At 45.2% G+C, this 20,540-nt stretch overlaps 1 protein-coding gene and 1 pseudogene across 2 annotated transcripts in view; both read right to left on the bottom strand.

Annotated features, from left to right (window-relative positions):
* Positions 1–20,540, bottom strand: part of WIPF3 (WAS/WASL interacting protein family member 3) — a 112,543-nt gene that overhangs the window by 45,231 nt on the left and 46,772 nt on the right. The gene's annotated exons all lie outside the window — the stretch shown is intronic.
* Positions 5,332–6,138, bottom strand: LOC130027308 (FUN14 domain-containing protein 1-like; annotated as a pseudogene).

The raw sequence follows: 20,540 nt of genomic DNA, 5'->3' as shown, positions 1-20,540 counted from the left end.
TGGGAATCACTCCTGGTGGTGTTTGGGGAACCATATGGGATGCTGGCAAGCAAATCCAGGTTGGCCACATGCAAGGCAAGCACCCTGCCCACTGTAACACGTCTGCAAATGAGACCTTTTGGTTGTAAGGTCCTTCCTGCTTTCAAGTCCTGCACTTCCTGCCACATGCCTAGTTTGCAAAAAATAAAGTCCCAAAGCAGGTCTATCTTTAAGAATAATTATTGAGTCTATATTCACATCAACGGTGCAACTGTTTTCCCCAAGCCAAGTTTTCTAGGCAAAAATCATGTTTCCATCAACCAACCCATCCGGTGATTGGTCCAGTGTCTTCTAGATAATAACTGTTCCCCAAATATCACCAAACTAACGTCACTTCTCTAATGGGAACATGAAGTGTGAATTAAAAATAAAAACAAGTATTTTTGCCTTGAGAATCACAGAGGGAGTCCGCGAAGTGTGACTCATAGAACACACTCTCATGAATGACACTCCGTGTATATTTTTAATAAAATAAGGCCACCTCAAATCCTCCCTGCAAAAAAAATACAGGAGCATCTGTTGAACTGAATGCCAGCAATTCTCGAGGAGACAGAAATAAATTGAAGGTCATGACAGCTGCAGGGAATCAAAAGAAAACGCAGGCTTTCATTGTCCTGAGTAACCATCAGAACTTTATGACAACTCTGACAGGGAAAGAATTTTGCTTCAATGAAACAGACTGTTCATTGGATGAAGAAAATGGTAACAGAATAAAAGGAGAGGCTATTTTTAGTTCACTTCTCCTAACTGTATTTTTGTCTTACACCTCCTAAAATTAGGCTTGCTGATTGAGGCTGCATGTAATCAGAGTGCTGGAGCCTGCCGTAACGATGACACATGGAGAGATCTGCCCAGCCACTGTCCTTCTCTGCACACAGGAGCTCTGTCCCCAGAGTATCTCACTGAAGGCGACACCATACTCTAAGTCTGAAAAGCAAGGACCGGAGCCCACTCAGGAAAAGGCTGTGTGACAGCCACTGGGATCCAGGCAATCATCATGCCAGCCCTTCTGCCAGCTCCAGACTCATCAGATAATGAAACTTCTAGAAATTAGGACTAAGATGCCAACAGCGTCAACAAACATCAACTGCCTTTCAGGTGTTTTTGATCTCATGGGTTACATTTCATATCAAGAAATGTCAGAGCCAATACTTTGAGAGGCGATTTTTTGGGTTGTTTTTGGCAGAACATATGATTATGCTCTGGTGCATGGAAAAACGAACGTGAACACTTTAAAATCATATAGAAATTTTTCAATTACTTTGTGTACTTATTATGCTCATTGTGCCAAACAACACCACAAAAAGATGGTTTTAAATGTGATAAATGTTATTTTCTCTGGGGGCTGGGCAACACCTTGAGGTGTTCAGGCTTACTCCTGGTTTTGTGCTCAGGGCCATTTCTGTCGGTGTTCAGGGAGGCTGTATATGTTGTGGGTATAGAACCATGTTGGCAGCACACAAGGCAAGTGACTTAATTCCTGTACTATATCCCTGGCCTAGAATAATGTACCTTTAACAAAATTCAAAATCCACATGGGTGTTCAGTCAGATGAAAATACTGTTGCTGATGGGGAGGCCTTGCCTGTTGTGGACAGGGGGATTCTCTGAACTCTGCTGATTTTCTCTGTGAATCTAAGCTTGCTTCAACAACATAACGACAGGAGGTCTATTTAAAACATGGAAAATCACACAGACACAGATAAATCCCACTGATTATTTGGAAGTACTTGAAAAACATAATATTATAGGTATGTTCAAGGAAGGGAGGAAATCCTGGATACCGCCAACAGTCAACAGCTAGTCCCCAAGAGCTGTGATCTGGGAAGTGAGTTTTATCACTAGATTAGTAGATGCCTGCAGAGAACTTTTCATCTGGTTGGTTAAACAATGAATTAGACACCTGATAAAGGAAAAACAATCGAATAAACAAAAATTAAAAGAGAGTCAGAGAGATAGCAGAGGGGTTAAGGCACTTAGCTTGCATATAGTCTACCCTGGTAACCCAGGTTTGATCCCAGCATCCCATATGGTCCCCTGAGCTCTGCCTGGAGTGATCCCTGAGCACAGGGCCAGGAGTAAACCCTGAGCACTAGCGGGTGTGGCCTCACATAAATTTATAGAAGCCAAGAACATTTTTTTGACAAAAAACGTCAAAGCAGGATTTTTATTTATATTTATTTTAAGGAGTTTTTATTTAGGAACCAAGGTTTATAATAATGTTAATATTTAATTTTTTAGGACTATTAGTTTGCAAAACAGATTTTTTTTTAAAAACCAGTGTCATATTTCTATGGAATGAGGAGGAAAACAAGAAAGTAAAAAAAAAGAAGTATAACAATTTTCATTCATATTTTTTCTCAACTTATGGAGTGATAGCACAGCGGTAGGGCATTTGCCTTGCATGCAGCCAATATGGCCAAACCGAGTTCGATTCCTCCACCCCTCTCGGGGAGACTGGCAAAGCTACCGAGAGTATCTCGCCCGCACGGCAGAGCCTGGCAAGCTACCCGTGACATATTCAATATGCCAAACACAGTAACAACAAGTCTCACAATGGAGATGTTACTGGGCTAGCTCGAGCAAATCGATGAACAATGGGAGGACCGTGACCGTGACTGAAAAAAATGTGCCACCATTCTTTTGAAAAAGTTGATGCTTGGTTTGAATGCTGAGATGCTGGGTCATGTATGAGCACTGAGTGATTTCTCTGTGACAGGGAGTTGGGAGGAGGTGGGATAATGTGTAGGCACAAACTTGAGGGGGTGGAAACACCCAGAATCCTGGGTGCCTCAGCTTTGTCACCCCCTATGGGGGGAGGAGGGTGTGGGAGGGAGACCTTGAATTGGCCAGGTCTGATATCTTTCCTGTCTGTGAGCCCCTGTGCTGCAGCAAGAATGCACTGGAAACAAGAACAGGGTCCCAAGAAGGGAGCCCCCATGTCCGGTGGGGCCTGTGAGTTGGTAAGTGGTTGTATTGATGGCTACGGAAGCTCTGTCCTATGCTGGAGGGGAAGGATCTCAGGGTGAAAGAGATACATACAACTGTCCATGCAAGCTTCTAGAAACACAGGGAAGCTGCCTAGGTTTCTGAAATGCAGTGTCAGGCATCTCACTTGGTGGTTTATGCCATTAAGAAACAAAGTTCTGGAGCAAGGCTACATTAGGTAAGGCACTTGCCTCACACTTGGCTGAGTGGGTTTGATCCCAGGCATCCCAAATGCTCCCCAGAGCCTGCCAGGAGTGGTCCGAGAGAGCAGAGTCTGGAGTAAGCCCTGAAACTAAACCAGAACAAAAGAGCCAAAAAAAAAAAAAAAAAGCAAGAGAAACAAAGCTTCAGCTCAATGACAGTAGAAATAGGCAGAGCGCTGACTTACACCCGACTGACCAGGTGTGATCTCTGGTTCCTTGAGCACTAGCAAAAAGTAAGCCCTGAGTAACTCTAGGTATGGCCATAAAAGAAAAACAAAGGAAAGAAGGGAAAAGACAAAGACATCCAGCTCCAGAGAACTTCAAATGAGCCCTTAGAATCAAGAAGGGCCTCCAAAATTCTGTTTTTCTAAACTGTGAGCAAAATAGGACAAAAATGAGTAGGAAGAAAACAGTAAAAGCCCCAAATCTTGGGAGAAGGACGGGCGCTTGCAGGAGAGGCGTGGAGGCACCTGCTGCAGAACCACCAGGGAATGGCTGACTCTGCAGATGGGTTTGCCAGTGACCTTCTGTCAAAGTGCACGGGAGCAGCGGAGTGGGCAGAAGCAGAGACATCACTGAGCCGACAGTCCCGGGGAGTGGCATCTGTGCAGGCTCGCTAATAACCGTGTCGTGTACTTGCTGTGGTTGCTGCAGCAAAGAGCCATTTTGCTGTGTGTAGAGTGGGCGAGGGGACGGGGGTTAAGGTGACTTCAGTGGACAGCAGAAATGGATTTTTCCCGTATTGTGAAGCTATAAGGAAGATCAAAGTGTTGGCAGGGCTGGTTTCTTCTTTTTCACTTCCGTTTTTGGTTTTCGAGCTACACTTGGAGTGTTTACCTCGTTGGTGCTTGGGGTTTGCTCTGAGCAGTTCTTGGGGAAGCAGATGGTGCCCAGGGTTGAACCAGAGTTGTGGCATGCAATATGCTCCAGCCCTCAGACCCATCTCCCCACCCAAGCTCCTTTCTCCAGAGCTTCTTCTCTTTGGGTGCATGTGGCAGCCGGTCTCCAGTTTCCACTTGGGCTTCCCTGTGTGTGCTTCTGTGGTCTAGTTTCTTTATAACATCATCTTGGACTAGGGTCACACTGTACTTTCTCTCTCTCTTTCTAATTTTTTTAACTGATAATAAATCATGAATTTATTTTAAAATGAATTTTAAGATTTTTTATGAACCCCCCGACCACCACCACCACATTCAGTTCTGTGGCCCGATGCAGGGTTGCATTCAACAATTTCAGAAGCTATGGATTACATCTAGGAGACAATTCTAAGTTACAATTTCATAATTATACTGAAAATCATTGTCCAGATTTTTAAAAATTGTAAGTACTTCACATGACATTATCTTTCTGAAAAGGGGTCAACATAATAACTAGGCTTTAGGAAGAAAGTTCACTCAGTTAACAAAATGAATCAGTGACCTAACAATATGAACCTTCAAAATAATTACTTTTCTCCAAGCTACAAGGATAAATAAATTGATAAAAAATAGCTTATATACTTTTTTTTTCTTTAGCAGTGCTGGGTATCAAACCCAGGGGCAGGCTAAATACTTTTATAATTTTACATTAAAAAAACAAATAAGAGTCTTTGATATTGTTTAGTACAGTTATTATATAAGAAAAGAAAGAGTTACAAGAAAAGACAACTTAAACACTGGTAATGGTTCTATTATTTCTAAATTCTTCCACAAAAGGGTATTGATAATGTTTAAGTAACTTTAAAAAAAGTCATCCCTAATGCTGAAGCTATAATCTGTCACTGTCATTGTCCTCCCATTGTTCATCGATTTGCTCAAGCGGGCTCAGTAACGTAAAGTCTCCTTTGTGAGACTTGTTGTTACTGTGTTTGGCATATCGAATATGTGATAGGTAGCTTGCCAGGCTTTGCTGTGCGGGCAAGATACCTTTGGTAGCTTGCCAGGCTCTCCGAGAGGGGTGGAGGAATCAAACCCAGGTCGGTCCGTTCGGCCGCATGCAAGGCAAATGCCATACCTGCTGTGCTATCGCTCCAGCTCAAAGCATATATAATACAATTTTTAAACATTGCCAATATACTATAAAGTACAATAAAAAAACTTATTTAAATGAAACAAGGATAATAGTTCACTGGGGAATATATCCAAACAATTTTTTTCTCTCCATATCTATTCAATGATATTTTCTGGGCTAATTTCTAAACAAATGCATATTTAAAAAAATAACAAAAGCCATGTTTTGCCCAGGAATACTACTGTACACAGACCATATGGATTGTTTTATAGCAGATACTATAGTTTGTTTGCCAAGCTTCTGATGGTAAAATGCTATGTTGTGAGCTTGATACTGTCCAACTAGGTGTTTCTTATCTCCCTGTAGAATGTGGCAGCACACAATGTTGAGACCCTTTGTCACCACCATTTCTCCTCTCACAGTGACTTCACTGTAATAGCACACTCATGTCCTTAAGATGCAAGGCCTAGCATAAAACCTCCCACAAATTTACTGGATATCATGATGTTCTGTTTGATAAATTCTGTTGCTTCTTCAATTATATTGTTGATTTCAGGTGCTGCTTTATTTGCTCATTTCTTAATCTGTCACTTTGCTTTGTTTACATCTTTTTCAACTCTTTTCCAGTCAACCTGAACATAGCCACTATGACTGGTGATCTGAAGGAGAAGAAAGCCACCATCTACAGCAGTTGCTGCAAGTTTTCCAACTTTCTGGAACAAAAATCCCCCACACCAGCCAGTCACTCCACCCATTACCATCTGGGTGGCTACAGAGTATTTTTCTACCATAGTTCCGGAGCTGTGACCAAACACTCGATTCTACCAGTGATGTCTTCTTGCATACTCAGTTAAATCCAACACTTCATAAGATTCATCATCACTTTCATATTGTTGGGGAGAGGGGTTCCGGGTTGCCATGATACCACCTGCGGCCAGCTCTGAAGGTGGTCCCTGCCCGCCTGGCTCTCCCCACCACTTAAGAGCCACTCTATCTCTTTCTAATTTTTAAGCAAATAGTTTCATTTAGGAAATATGACATAGAGAGAAAGAGAGCAGGACATAAAGAAAGAAATAATTATGTACCTGAGCTAAGATGTGGCTGACTCTTTGCTTTTCTCTTTAAAGACATTATCTGCCTCGTTATGAAGTACTGGGGTTAGGACTTGAGCTAAGACTTTGGTAGGGGGCATAGGTCATTTGTAATATGCTGGTTCCAGGACATAATATCAAGGCCAGGGCATTCTCACACACTTTATCTCCATATTTACCAAAAAGGACTTGGTCATTGCACACAAGCAACCCATTTGGGTTGATTTTTTCCCCAGGGGTTCTCTGCACAGCTCAGAGAATCTAAGTCCTCCATTTCACCCCAACTTATTTCAAGTGTGTGTCAAGGTCAAACAGCTGTTAAAATTCATCTACTTGTTATCCCAGAGTGTTACCTATAATAAAACATTAACACTGATAATTACTTGTAGTGTGAATACCACACGTGGGAATACCACACTCTACATCTTTCCTCCTGCAGCAAATTAAATAAATGAGCCACAGCTGAAAATTCTTTTGAAGCCCTCAGGAGTGTGTTCTATAAATACGTGGGGAGTTCTGGGAGAAGCACGTTTCTTGTGCAACCTTCACAACTTGTGAAGCTTGTCTTTGTTGAGGTCAATAGTCAGTGACCCCGCTGTGTGATACGACCTTTGGTGTCACCAGTGATCCCTAAGGAGGTGTGTGGTCATTCATCAAACATGAACTTCCTGAACGTCTTTTTTTGTTGCATGCCTCTCCCAGACAACTGGACTACCAATCTGTGAGGGGCAACGTCAGCTCCATCTCTGTTAGGAGGGAGTTTGGTAACTCATGACAAAGACAGGCAATGAACAAACCATCAGGAATGTAATAATATTGAAACTATGGGAGAGGCTTCACAGGATAGGTGGCCAGGATAGGTGAGTTTTTGTTTTATAATGAGTTTACATGAATTCTAAAGCCAAAGATGTTAAGGAAAGAGGGGAAAACTGTGAAACTATCAACTAACACCTTCACTTTCCTGTTAAGTACTTTCACTATATTAAGTCATTTGGTCTTCGCATTGCTCATTACGAACATAAAGAATTTTAATAGGATCTAAAAGGAGACATGGGTCTCTTTCTCCTAAAGAGCCTTGAATATAATCTCAGGGCTAGGATGAAGGAGACGTTACTGGGGCCTGCTCGAGGCAATCGACGAATAACAGGATGTGAAAAGGAGACATGGAAAGTTTAAGCAATTTGGTCTGATATACTATTTGCAAGACAGACACTCAAGAAACTTGACTTAGAAGTTTTAACCACCACCCTGCATTGCCTCCTTTACAAGACACAAACTTAAGAGCCCGGAAGATGGCTCTGTGGCTTAAATTAGCTCTTCTTGGTCAACACAAGTTCTCAAGTCCAAACCCAGTGGTTCCTGCAAGCACTAAGGAGATCCTGACAGTTCTGTTAGAGATCTCCAGCAAGAAAGACCTGGCAGATCACTTGGTGGCCTATAAGGTACCCAGGGCAGATGAGATCTTAGGAGCTTAATTTCTGGTACTGTGCACAAACCACTGAGGTGACCCTGACCAGCCCATATCCTGATCCTGGCGGAGGAAAAAGTAAATAATAAATAAATGAAATGTAAGGGAGGCACATCAGACATGTGAAGGTCTCTGTGGAGAGCAAGAGGGAAGGTCCCTGCTTCTAGTGCTGAGCTGATGCTTCTACACCAAGTGCCTTGGCTTAACCTCTCTATGCCTCAGTTTCTGCAGTGAATCAGCAGTAAGTTGAATGAGAGAAGCAGCTGTTGGGGTCTTGAGGTGTATCTGACTGCAAGTTAGCAACTTGCTGGTCCCTGCCAGAGGGAAGCACAAGTCCACACACACTCTACACGTATGTTAGTGGAGGTCCTTGCAATTCTACTCACACCCTTCACTTGCTTTCCTCCCTCCTCTATCTCATGCCCTCACTCAGGGTTGCCAGCAATCATGCCTTCCCAAATCAACTACTCATACCCAAGTCCTTGTCTCTGAGTTTACTCCAGATTCGATGCTGACCCTCTCACAGAGGGCAGGGAGAGATCAAGAGGGATGTTTATTAAGGAGCACAGCTACTTACACCATTTTTTAGAAGATCACTGTTTGAATAGCAACCTAAAGGTGATTTGTAGTTGCTATGGAAAAATCCCCTTGCCAACAAGTAACTTGGTTATGGTCTCTCTTTTCCAAACTCATCCTCCCAACCTGAAGCTCAGAAATCTTCATGAGTTTGTGGCACAAAGTACCAGGTCTCTTTGTGGCAGCAAAGAGAACCAGAGGTCTGGTGAAAGGCACAGATTTCTCAAATACAGTGGGTCAGGGGCTGTCAGCAGGAAGGGGCCTGTCCTACGGGAAAATCTAGGGTTGGCAGGACCCAAGGGTCAGTGCTCTGGGTATCAAGGCAGAACAGTAGGGAAGTGTGATTCACTCTGGTCTAGGTTCTCGGAAGGTCTTGGCCTAAGGTAACGGACAAATGTGTCCCAACAGCAGCGGCTTAGTTCCCTTCATTTCACCTATGATGTTGTGTCAATTTTTAGGTTTTCACATGGAATCTCATGGGCTCCCCGCATCTGCCCTAGGAGATTTCTGGGGTACAGCACCTTCTCTCCTCTCATCCAGCACTGCTCACACAGACAAACACTTTTCACTTGCCAATATCATCTTTGAAGAACACGTTCAAAGCTTTAGAAATAGCTTTTATTTTCTTCTTCAAGCATTTCCTAGCAACAATGAACATGGAATGAAACAAAGTAAAATAAAATAAGAAAATCGATGCAGCTGTCTCCAGCCCCTTCCCCCCAACCTGCTGGAGAAGTGAACATCAGCAAAGTGCAAGGTGAGGCAGAGGGCATCAGTGACATTGGTTTGCAGAAAGCTTTGATGGCAGGGCTGCTGCTGAAGTGGGTGGAGCGATAGTACAGTGAGTAGGGCTGGGAATCGAACCCGGGTTTGATTCCCAGCATTCCATATGGTTCCTTGAGCACCACCAGAAGTAATTCCTGAGTGCAGAACCAGGAGTAAGCACTGAACAATGCTATGTATGGCCCCAAAAAACAACAACAACAGCAACAAACGAACGAAACAAACGCAAACCAGAGCTTCTGCAGGGAGACTGTGCCAGCATGGATCTGTTCTTCTCGATGTACCTCACCCTTGGGTGCAAGAGGCAGCAGGAAGGAGTCCTACTGAATGCCATGGAGTCCTCCAGCCCTGCCAGGCCAACAGCCTGACTACTCCCTCATATCTAGGGCAAACAGGCCAAGTCTGGTCCTGTAACTAATGGAAGAAATGTGTGTACTTGAATCTAAAATTGTCCAATATAAGTTAATAATGGAAGGTGAGCACGGTATTTGATAGTCTTGGCAAGAAGCAGCTTTGAGTTATATTTTGTGATGAATCAATGAAAATAACTGGTCATACAGATAAAGAGGAAACTTGCCTAAAGTGACAACCAAGAAGGGAAAAACGAGCTCAAGTTTGCGTGCTGCTCATAAACTGCTAAATGGAAGAATCAATGTGTCCAAGAAACAAGCACCATAAATACACCCTTGAATCTTGCCCTGAAGAACCCCCTGAGGAAAAGGGAAATGGCTGGGTTCTGTCCCCTCTCTGAGTGTCCTGCCTAGGGCCACAATACAGTAGGATCTTTTATATTCTGGGGAAAACATCATAAAACCGAGAGAATGGGGCAGGAGAAAGTTGAAGGGAATTAATTGCCTTTTCAAGTACTGTCCTCCCATTGTTCATCGATTTGCTCGAGCGGGCCCAGTAACATTTCCATTTTGAGACTTGTTGTTACTGTGTTTGGCATATTGAATACGTCACGGGTAGCTTGCCAGGCTTTGCCGTATGGGCGAGATACTCTCAGTAGTTTGCCGGGCTCTCTGAGAGGGGCGGAGGAATCGAACCTGGCTCAGTCAGGCCGGTCATGAGCAAGGCAAGTGCCCTACCACTGTGCTATCACTCCAGCCCAGTGTTGATATTTCCAAACCAGCAAATAAAATTCATTTCTTTACCACCTCATATGTATTATTTCCATCCCACTTGTGAAAAATAAAAAAAAAAACTAGGTCTGAAAGGATTTGCCTAGGTTCCAGTAACCACTCAGGTTGACCTGGGTCCCTCTGACGCAGAAGCCTTTCCTTCCTAGTCCAGGGGCCTCCCACCACAAGGGGGCGCTATTCATGCCACGGGCACAGTCTGGGCCACTGGAACCACCATTATTATTGGTGGCGAATCTCCACTCTTCTCCATCTAACCTAAGCTTTCCCTCGTGATCCTTAAGGGAGTGAAGGAAAGGTGGCATGCTCATGTGGGTGGGTCTGGATCTCCATGATGGCCTGTGACGCTGCAGGAAGCCCCTGCATGCTTGTGACCTACCTCTGAGAACTCATGTTGCTCACATGGTCAGGCCCTCCTATGCTCTCATCTGAGAAAGGCCTGGGTTTTGGTTCCCAAATCTTCTCTTCTGAAAATCCTCCCTCACATTTCAAAATCAACCTTCCCACTCTAAACCCACCACCGCTTTTACCTTTTCCTTCTTTGGGGGAATTTCCTAGGAATGGTGCTTCTTTTTAAAATCACAATGAGGGCTGTGGAACACAATCTCTTCCACTAAACAAAAACATTCACGTTCATGGAAAACATGTCTCTGTAATCTCTGTAATCATTTGAGCAAAGAGATGCATGAGTTTCCTGGGGAATCTTATAATTCCAAGTATTTATTCTTTTATCCTATAGACATGCATATTCCCTTTAGTTCTGACAAAACGCAATCCTCCAATGCAGAACAGACAAAACATCCCTTTGATGTTTTTCAGTTCTTGAATAATGATCAATCACTGTCTTAGATCTAATTCCATGGACTGGAGAACTCCACTAGCTGGCACTCTCCAGTTTCAGGAAATGAACTGTCCTATATGTTAAGACTTCACCAGCACAACAAGGAATGATCTCTCATTAGTTCAGGAGATGTTCTTTTATAATACTTTTATATCATATTATATAAAATATATTATATAAAAATTATATGATAATAAAATATTTCTACTTAGTTATAGAACACTTTTACAAGCTACAATGCCTAAAGTGGCCTCTGAGTTGCTATAAAGCTGCTCTCCCTTCACTATCGCTCAAAATTTTCAAAAAATGGTCACAAAGATTCCATTGGACAGGATGGAATGCTAAAGGTGAAGATTTTGCTATTTTTTCAGTTGGGAAAGCTTCCCTTTCATAATTCCCACAATGCCCTCTATGTTTTCTGGGAAGAGAAAGTATCAGCAATGTGGGGGGTGTCCTTGGACCAAAGGCAACAATTTCACCCAGCGTTCTATATTATCTGGTGTCTCAGTCAGGAATCAAAGGGTCTATTCAAATAAAAGCTAGCAAAGAATATTGCAAGAGCCAGCCTCCCATCTGGGCTGGCAATTTAATGCAGCAGAGCCTTAGGTTGTGGTACAGTTCAAGGGACCACTAGGGCCACACCAGGATACACCCCGCGCAGCTCGGAGGACCACATAGTGCTGAGGACTAAAAAGGGTTTGGCATAATGTTGGCCTGGGGTCCTTCACTCTTAGTTTTAGGAGAAAACCCAGAGCATCTCATAAACCCTTCACTACTAGAGATGACACCTCAGCAGCAGGGAAGTGGCACGGAAAATGTTGACATGAATCTATTCCTGAGAAAAATAAGATCCACATAACAGCCTAGAAGCAGGCAACAATTCATAATGGCAGAGAAGTTTAAGCAGACAACCTAGGCATACATGGGCCAAAGTTTTTCTGATTAATAGGAAAATAAATTGTGTGTGTGTGGGGGGGGAGGGGACAGAGTGATGGTACAGTGGGAAGAAACAGTCTTAAACCCATCCAAGACCGCATTAGTTCTCAGCTCCCAATATGGTCCCTCAACCGCATCCTCAGGAATGATCCCTGAGTGCAGAGCCAGGAACAGGCCCTGAGCGCAGCTGACTGTGACCATCCCCAAGAAACAAAAACAAACAAAAAAGAAAATGAACAAACAAAACATAAGTTGTCGGCTTTGCTTTGGCAACCACACTTGCCTCAGTACTCTGGGGTGCCAGTGAGGTCTCTTGGTGCCGGGGTCAAGTCTCGTGCTCCTGCATGTAAATCACGTGCTGCAGTCCCTGGGCTGTCTCCCCAACCCCTTAACAGCATTTAACACTTATCTCCAATACTCACCTTGGTCTGCGAAAGCATGTTCATCCCTCCTTGGATCTGCTAAATAACTGTGATTTGGGCTAAACTTGAAGCTGCTGAGGTTCCTTATTTCTTTCTTTCTTTTTTTATTGTGGGGCATTGTTAGTGGATGGAGTTGAGTAGTGTGATGAGCCCATGTGACCTCTTCTAAGTCCAACAACTACCAGCTTAGAGTCTAGTGCTACTTTACCTTGACCCACATTCCTCTGAACCCCTAACTCTCCTCAAGAACAATATCTAGCATTGTGCATTATCAACGAACAGAACCTTTAAAAATCACATGGTACTATTAATAAAATGAAGAATAATTACATTCTCTATAATTTATGCCACAGCCATGCTCAAGACCACTCTCCTCCACATGCTCGGACGAGCCTCACGCATGAAGGAACCAGCAGAGGAACCCGGGTGTGTGAGACCCGGGGCTGAGTTCTCCAAGCATGCTTGGATCAGGACTGGGCCTCCTCCACCCAGATTTCCCATCTTCCAGTAGCTAGGCAGTAACACCCCCGGCGCCGTGTAATCCCATCAACGGCCAAGATCCAGAGACTATAAAACCAAGCTCCCGGAAGACCTCCTATTGTCTAGTTCTCACTGGAGAACCCAGCAAGCTACCAAGAGTAACCTACCCACATGGCAGAGTCTGGCAAGCTCCCCGTGGCGTACTCGATATGCAAAAACCCAGTAACAATGATTGGTCTCATTCCCCTGACCCTGAAAGAGCCTCCAATGTGGCACTTGCTAAAATCTCAGGGTTAGGACAAATGGAGATGTTACTGGTGCCTGCTCAAGGAAATTGATGAACAAGAGGATGACAGTGATACAGTGATAATTTATGTCAATCCATATCCCATTGGTATAAACATTTTCCTGCTCAGAATTTGATGAGTTTTTATATTATGTATTGAATCAATTTTGCCTTTCTCTGATCTTTTTTGGAGAGGGCCACACCCAGTGATACCTCAGAACTTACTCTTGGCTCTGCACTCAGGGATCACTCCTAGCAGGCACGGGACCATATGAGCTGCTGGGTAACAAACTTGAGTAGGTGTGTACAAAGTTAGTGCCCTACTTACTGTACTATTGCTCCATCCCCAAATTAATTTATTGTTATAGTGACCTGCATGGTTCTCCAGATTCCTGGGGGACACTCCCTGTAGTTCAGTGCTCAGACCAAGAATGGGGTACTGCTAGGACCCAGCTGTTTAGGGTCCACCAGAGCCACACCCAGCAGTGCCTGGGCATGGTGACACAGTGTTTGGAATTGAACTCAGGGTTGCATGAGCTTTCCCTTTTGAACTATCTCTGTAACCCCTCACTAGAGGCTTAGAGAATGTCTGGGCCAGGCAGAGAAAGCCCAAGCCATGGAACTTGAAAATCAACATCCTGGGGCAGTCCAAGGTCTGCAAAAGCTTTTTCTGCTTCAGAGAGCGGCAACCTAGAGATCTGCCAGGAGCAGCTCTAGGAAATGTTCCAGGGAGACTTGTGCCCTCCTCCTGGCAGCCCATGGTCTGCCACAGCCAAAGTCACCTGTAAATGCCAAACCAAGGAAGAACTGAGTAGAGATCTCCTCCTCTGAAGGGTTAACAGCCTTGGCCTGGGGCTTGAGAGAGAGCACAGGAATTTAGGCACAAAGCAGAGGCTGCTGACCTGGGTCGATCCCACACCACCTGGTCCCCTCTGAGCACTGCAGGGTGCAGTCCCAGATGCCCCCAGGCATCACCAAGATGCCAAGAAGCATTGCATCCATGGGGCCCCACACCGGATCATCAGTTTGCCCACACCTTCATCTCTTAGAGCTCTTCACCCCCCAAAGAAATAAAAATGTTGAACTGGGTCCTTGTATTACAGCAGAGCCCCAAAGAACAGTCCTGGACTCCACTTGTTCTTCATCCACAGTCAGTTCCACTACTGAGGCATCATTGCTCGAACCCAGATGCGCCCCAACTTATTTGATCTATTGTTCCATTTGCAGAAAAAAATTACTCTGTCCCTTGGAAATCTGCGTTCATGAAGCAAACAAACAGGAAGGACCCATGACTGATCATTCCAGGTCTGTGCTGCCTTCCCTGAGATGGAAGAAAATCCCACTTAGGGAAATGCTGTATTTCCTGACTCCTGGCACCTCCAGCTACACTCCTGGAATAGGCCACTCAATTCAGTAGGGATCCTCAGGATCCCGTGCAAAGAGCAGGTGCTGGCATGGTATATTTGGAACCATTGAAGAGTTCCAAGCAGTGTCCTGCACTCCTCTGACTGTGGACAGCGTTCAGATGATTGCTCTGAGTGTTCACTGTAACATAACTCAAGCTCCCAGTCTAGACCTTGCCTTTGAGATTCATCATTCTGCTCTGCAATGACCACAGGAGTCCTTGCTCTCAGCCTGGCCCCAGATCTTCTTATCTGCCCAGTGGCTTGAGGGGACCTGAAATAATAGCCACCATGCAATGGCAAGCATTTTCTCTTCTTATCTGATTAGACCCTACAACAATCCCACATTGTAGGCTTTCAGTACCTATAAACTTAATGCCTACCAGGGACCAAGCCCTGCTCAGGAGACATCCTCTGAGCAAGACATTCCCTGCACTCCAGCTCTGGGCTATCCTCAAAAATGGCTATCATCATTCACATTTACAGACAAGGTAACTGAGGCTCAGTATTATGAAGTAATTTGCTTGCTATCATAGAGCCAGTCACTTCCATTCCAATGCGCACGACTCAAAAGCCCACTTGTTCTTGCTTTTGACTACACCTCACTGCATCACTCTGTGATCCCCACTGAAACCCATATTGCCACAGTGAGTGCTGACTGGGTGACATGGGACACAAACATGCTTTCACACCTTTGTGTTTTAAATACTTGGCTGGAACAGATGGAATCCTGTTCTCACCAGCCTGAAAAGACGTTCTAACTCCTCGATTGTGAAGAGAGCTGATTAAAATGGAAATCAATTGCAACCGTGTACAAAATGAGTACACTGTGTTGCTCTCCCTGAGCTTAAATGCTTTTATGGAAAGCAAAGGCACAGGGACTATTCTTCCTGAAAACAATGGCCAAATTGGCATATGGAGCCTTGTGCCAAAGGACATGTTATGGCTATTCAAATCATACCCAGATGTTAGCTTTGCTATCCCCAAATCTGTTACTTCTTATATAGCTGAATTTTCTTTCCTTTTTGTTGGATGCATGCTCAGGACCACTTCTGGTGCTACTCAGTCAACCATATTATAGTTCAGTGCAGGGAATGGGGCGAGAATGTACAGCTGCTTGAATCTTGGGGTGCCAGGTTTTGGGGGACCTTCAGGCTGTATCTGATGTGCTGAGGTATGATCTAGAGTCCCTAGCTCAGCCTAGCCCCTTTCCGCCTGAGTTCTCTTTTTCCAATATCCTGAGATGGGAACGTACTGATGATATTCAGATGGGATGCACTTTAGAATGTGTCCTGGCTTTCCACACTGAGCAAGCGGAGGATATAAGGTCAGCCTGGTTAGCACACAGTGGGGTTTCTTTGGGACCGTCAGTATTTTCTCTAAAACTCCAACTTCAGGAAGTGATGCCAGGATCTGAGCGCCCACTACATGCCTGGCACTCACGTAGGTGCAGATTTCTGCTTTGGGTCACTCACTAAGCAGTGAGTGGTACCAAGGCCCTCTCACCCTGAGGTGAGAACTCAAAGCATAGGCAGGACACATGCAGCGCAGTGGAGTTCTGCTCTGAAAAACACCCGTGGGCCTTGAAGCATTTCCTGGAGCAGCAACAGACAAGCATTTGCTTCTCTGGACCCAGCAGCAGACACTTGAGCTGCAGAGAGCAGGGAATTCTGCACTGCACCAGCTCCACAACTGGCATGAGAACTGGCTCACAGCCCACTGTGGTCTGTGGTCAGAGCTCAGAGTCACTTACTGTCCCCACTGAACACCCAGCCACATTGCATCAGACGCCCTTTTCTTACCGGGCCCAGAAACATGTACATTAACGAGGAGACAAAACTGAGCTCCTTCGCACCCTTCCTGCCTTCTAAGTGCATTCTCTGATGTTCAATCAGGAGTCTTCTTTACTGTGCAATGTTTCGGTTTTTCTCTCTATGAAAAAGAGAAACAAAAACCCACAAGCAAATAATGAAAGCGATGGAGAAGAGAGAGGAAGGAAAAACCCAAAGGTGCAAAGAGAGGTGGAGGCTGGGTCCAGGAGGAAAGCCAGAAGCTCTGGCCTGGGTGTGAGAAGGGAAACAATCGCCTCCAGGCCTTTAGATTCCAAGGGCAGGGACTGTCCTGGAAAAAGCCACACCCAAGCCGTGCTGGGGCTCAGCACAGCTTCCGGGACCATTAGGCCAGCATTCAAACCCTGACCAGCTATGTCCAGGCTTTGTCACTCTCCCCTCCCTGTCTTAACTCTTCCATACAAAAGAAATACCAGACAGTTCCTGGAGGAAGAATCTAGTTCTCTGCCCTGCACTTAGGACCTGCCAATGCAAAGCAGTAAACCCTTGCCTGAGTGTTCAAGTCATCATGCTGGTGATTCCACCTGCACACACATCTGGAAACAGGCTCCCAGAGGCCCCAGGAAGGAATCCAACCTCCACCATTTACATCACTGGCTAACTAACACTGGGCTCCTGAGTCATTTCTTTGCTCTTCAGTTTCCTCATCTGTGAAATGGAAACATTAGCGCCCACGTAGTTGGATTGCTATAAATACAAACTTAGATAATCCACAAGGTTTAGTGCAGTATCTGTACTAGTGTCCACTTCCCTCCACCAATGTTCCCTCTCACTGCACCCCCTAAACCCCGACAGCACATTTTTAAAGTTTGGTTGTTGCAGTTTGAGTCCCACGCTTTCAGTGTTGTTGGCTCTATAGTTTAGATATATACATATATCAAAGCTCAACCTCACCCACATGGGTTCAGCAGAGAAAGAAAGTGACTGTGAATGCAGTTAATGCAGGCAGGTAAATGCGAAAGAGTCCCCAAGGCAATAGATTTCCTGGGAAGTAATGATCAACTAGCCCTAGGGCTATCAGGACCCACCCTGTGAGTACACAGACTAAGGCCCGATAAGACCCTTGCAGGGCGTCAGCACAGAGTAGAGAAGGCTGGATCCCCCCACTCCTAAAGAAGCTCCAGCAGGAATAAAGGACAAGGAAATGAATATCAAAGAAGACCATCAATCAATCCCAACTCTACTCCCTTGGCAACCACCCTAGCAATGGACTCTACCTAGCTAGAAAGCCCCACGTGGGGCAGCTTGGGGAAAATCCTATGAAAGTCAACTTGAACCAAGGAAGCGTGTGATATGCTGCCCAAGCCCATATGCTGCTCGTGTGCATGTATTTGTGGTGCCTGAGCACATGTGTCGCCCGCATCCCCCCTCTTTTTTTTTCCGTAAATTTTTATTAGTGAAACACCATGAGGTACAGTTGTAGACTTACAAATTTTTGTGCTTGGGTTTCAGTTATACAATGATCAAATACCCATCCCTCCACCAATGCCCATTTTCCACCCCCCCCCATACCCCCTCATCCCACCCTACCTTTATGGCAAGGCATTCCCTTTTGTTCTCTCCTTTTGAGTGCTGTGGTTTGCAAAAGAGACATTGAGTGGCAATCATGTTTGGTCTATAGGCCACTCTCATCATGCATCTCCCCTCTTAAGATGTATACTGGGGCCTCTCCACCTTTGGAGAAGCTCACATTCTCTCTTGAGCACGTTACTCTCTCTCCCTTCCCCTCTCATCCCTTTCTCAAAACCTCCAAGTAAAAATTGTTTTTACTTCACTGTTCATCTTCCCCTGAAATTCTTTTCTGAGAGAAAGGCAAGGACCCAGAAGGCCTAAAACTGGCTTTCCTTTCCTACAAAGAGCAATACCTCCTCCAGCTTGAGTCCATGGCTCCCTGAGAAATCAGGTGGTAGGGATAAATTCCCATGCTGAGAAGGACAAGTGGACATCAGGTGTAGCTTGACGTATGGGGCTGGTGGGACTCTAGGTCCATCAGCATATGTGCTCAGGGACATCGCAGACTTTAGTAGTCCTATTTTCCCAGTGGTCCCTTGGCAGAGGTAGATGAGGAGAAAGTGAACATTTCTCTCCTTTCAGCTTCACATAAGATACCCAGAGGGGCCCACCGACTTCATAGTGACCACACACCACAGGCCCCAAGGCTCCTGCCCCCTGCCTCTGTTACCTACTGTCACCTCTTCTAACTTCACCCCCTTTTCTTTCTTCCCTGTCCTTCTCATGTCTACAGTGTAGCATCCAGGACAATCTAGGTGCCCCCCCTTGGATACTTACACTCCCTTGTCCCGTTGTCCTAAACATCTTCATCTCAGAGCCTCTCTGTAGGCAGGCATCCGGTTTGGCTTGTCTTGATTTGGTTTTATAGATGGGGCTGACCTCCCCCCCCCCCCCATACGGAGCTGCTTTATTTCCACCTCATGTTACCTGCTTTTTTCATGGGACATTCTAGGGAATCTGACTTGGGCTCTCAATACTCCACTGCAGGCAGGTGCTCTGGGGTCCTCAGCATCTCTTTCCTCTGAATTACAGCTTCCTTTAATGGGTCAGGGCTGAGCATCTCACTGCTAGTGACAACCTGACTTGCAGCAAAAGGAAATATTTTTTTCTTTAGTTTTGGGTTTTTGTTTTGTTTTGTTTTGTGACTACGTCCTGCAGTGATCAGGGTCTACTCCTGGTTCTGCACTCAGGGATCATTCCTGGTGAGCTCGGGGGACCATATGGGGTGCCAGGATCGAATCCGGGTCATCCACCTACAAGGCAAGCACTCTGCCCACTGTATTTAATTTATTTTTTCTTTCTTTTATGGCAAGTAAGAAAAGAGCATTTTGAGGAAAAGGGGGACCTGGTTCCAAGGATCCCAGACTCCAAATCTTGATGAGACTCCTGACTATAATCGTGTTGTAGGAAAAAAGAAAGCCTGTTTATACTGGGATTGGTGGGGGTGGAGAATGGGCACTAGTGGTGGGATGGGTACTTGATCATTGTATAACTGAAACCCAAGCACAAAAACTTGTAAGTCTGGGGCTGGAGCAATAGCATAGCGGGTAGGGCGTTTGTCTTGCACGCGGCTGACCTGGGTTCGATTCCCAGCATCCCATATGGTCCCCTGAGCACCACCAGGGGTAATTCCTGAGTGCAGAGCCAGGAGTAACCCCTGTGCATTGCCAGGTGTGACCCAAAAAGCAAAAAAAAAAAAAAAACCTTTTAAGTCTACAACTGTACCTCATGGTGTTTCACTAATAAAAAAAAAAAAAGAAAAGAAAACCTGGGCAGGAAGTGAGTGTCACTCACGCCCCCTTTCCATCTACCCTCTCCCCCAAACTGGGCAGGGAGTGAGGGTAACTCCCGAGAAACTTTCTAGGAAAGGTTAGTTTTACTGTAACTGCTGACCTTTCAAAGGCAGTCGGAAGACTGGGGTGTAAAATAAAGATGGGGCTATGAGTTATTGCTATAGAGGTGGCTGAAGAATTGGAAAGTCACTCCTGGTCTCAGACCCTGTGGTACCTTCCTACCACATCCCTGGCTCAGGTCCCAGCATGCAAGTGGCTTAAACTCTTATGAAAGTTGATAAAGGCCTTTAGCAAGTGCTTGCAGGCTCTGCTTTGCCAAATCCTAGGCATTATTAGCGCCTAAGAGCCTAGTAGCTGCCTGCAGCTCACCATGGCAAGCCCTTGCCTCTTTGTTCCTGCTACCCTTCCTACTGCTGTGAAAAGAACAAACACATTGAAAGAGGCCCCCTGAATAGCCCTTTGCAAGTATGACTGGCAGGTCTGGCCACACCTCTCTCTCTCTCTCTCTCTCTCTTTTACAGACCCAGCAAATCTGCTACAAATCTTACAGGTCTTTCACTTGGAAGCTCAAGTCTGTAAAGCCTCGAAGGGTAGTGAGCAGGAGAATCAAATTTCAGCATGACTAAGGGCAAAAGTATAGTTTTGCAAATTGTTAAGCAAATACCAAAAGTCAATTTTAACAGCATCCTCCAGGCCCAGACGGAATGCCAAAGCCTCCTCATCCTCATGGCTGTCCACCCTG

This window comes from Sorex fumeus, unplaced genomic scaffold (assembly GCF_029834395.1).
Source record: "Sorex fumeus unplaced genomic scaffold, SorFum_2.1 ptg000037l, whole genome shotgun sequence".
In the NCBI taxonomy this organism is placed as follows: Eukaryota; Metazoa; Chordata; class Mammalia; order Eulipotyphla; family Soricidae; genus Sorex; species Sorex fumeus.
This window is presented reverse-complemented; position numbering and strand designations above follow the sequence as displayed.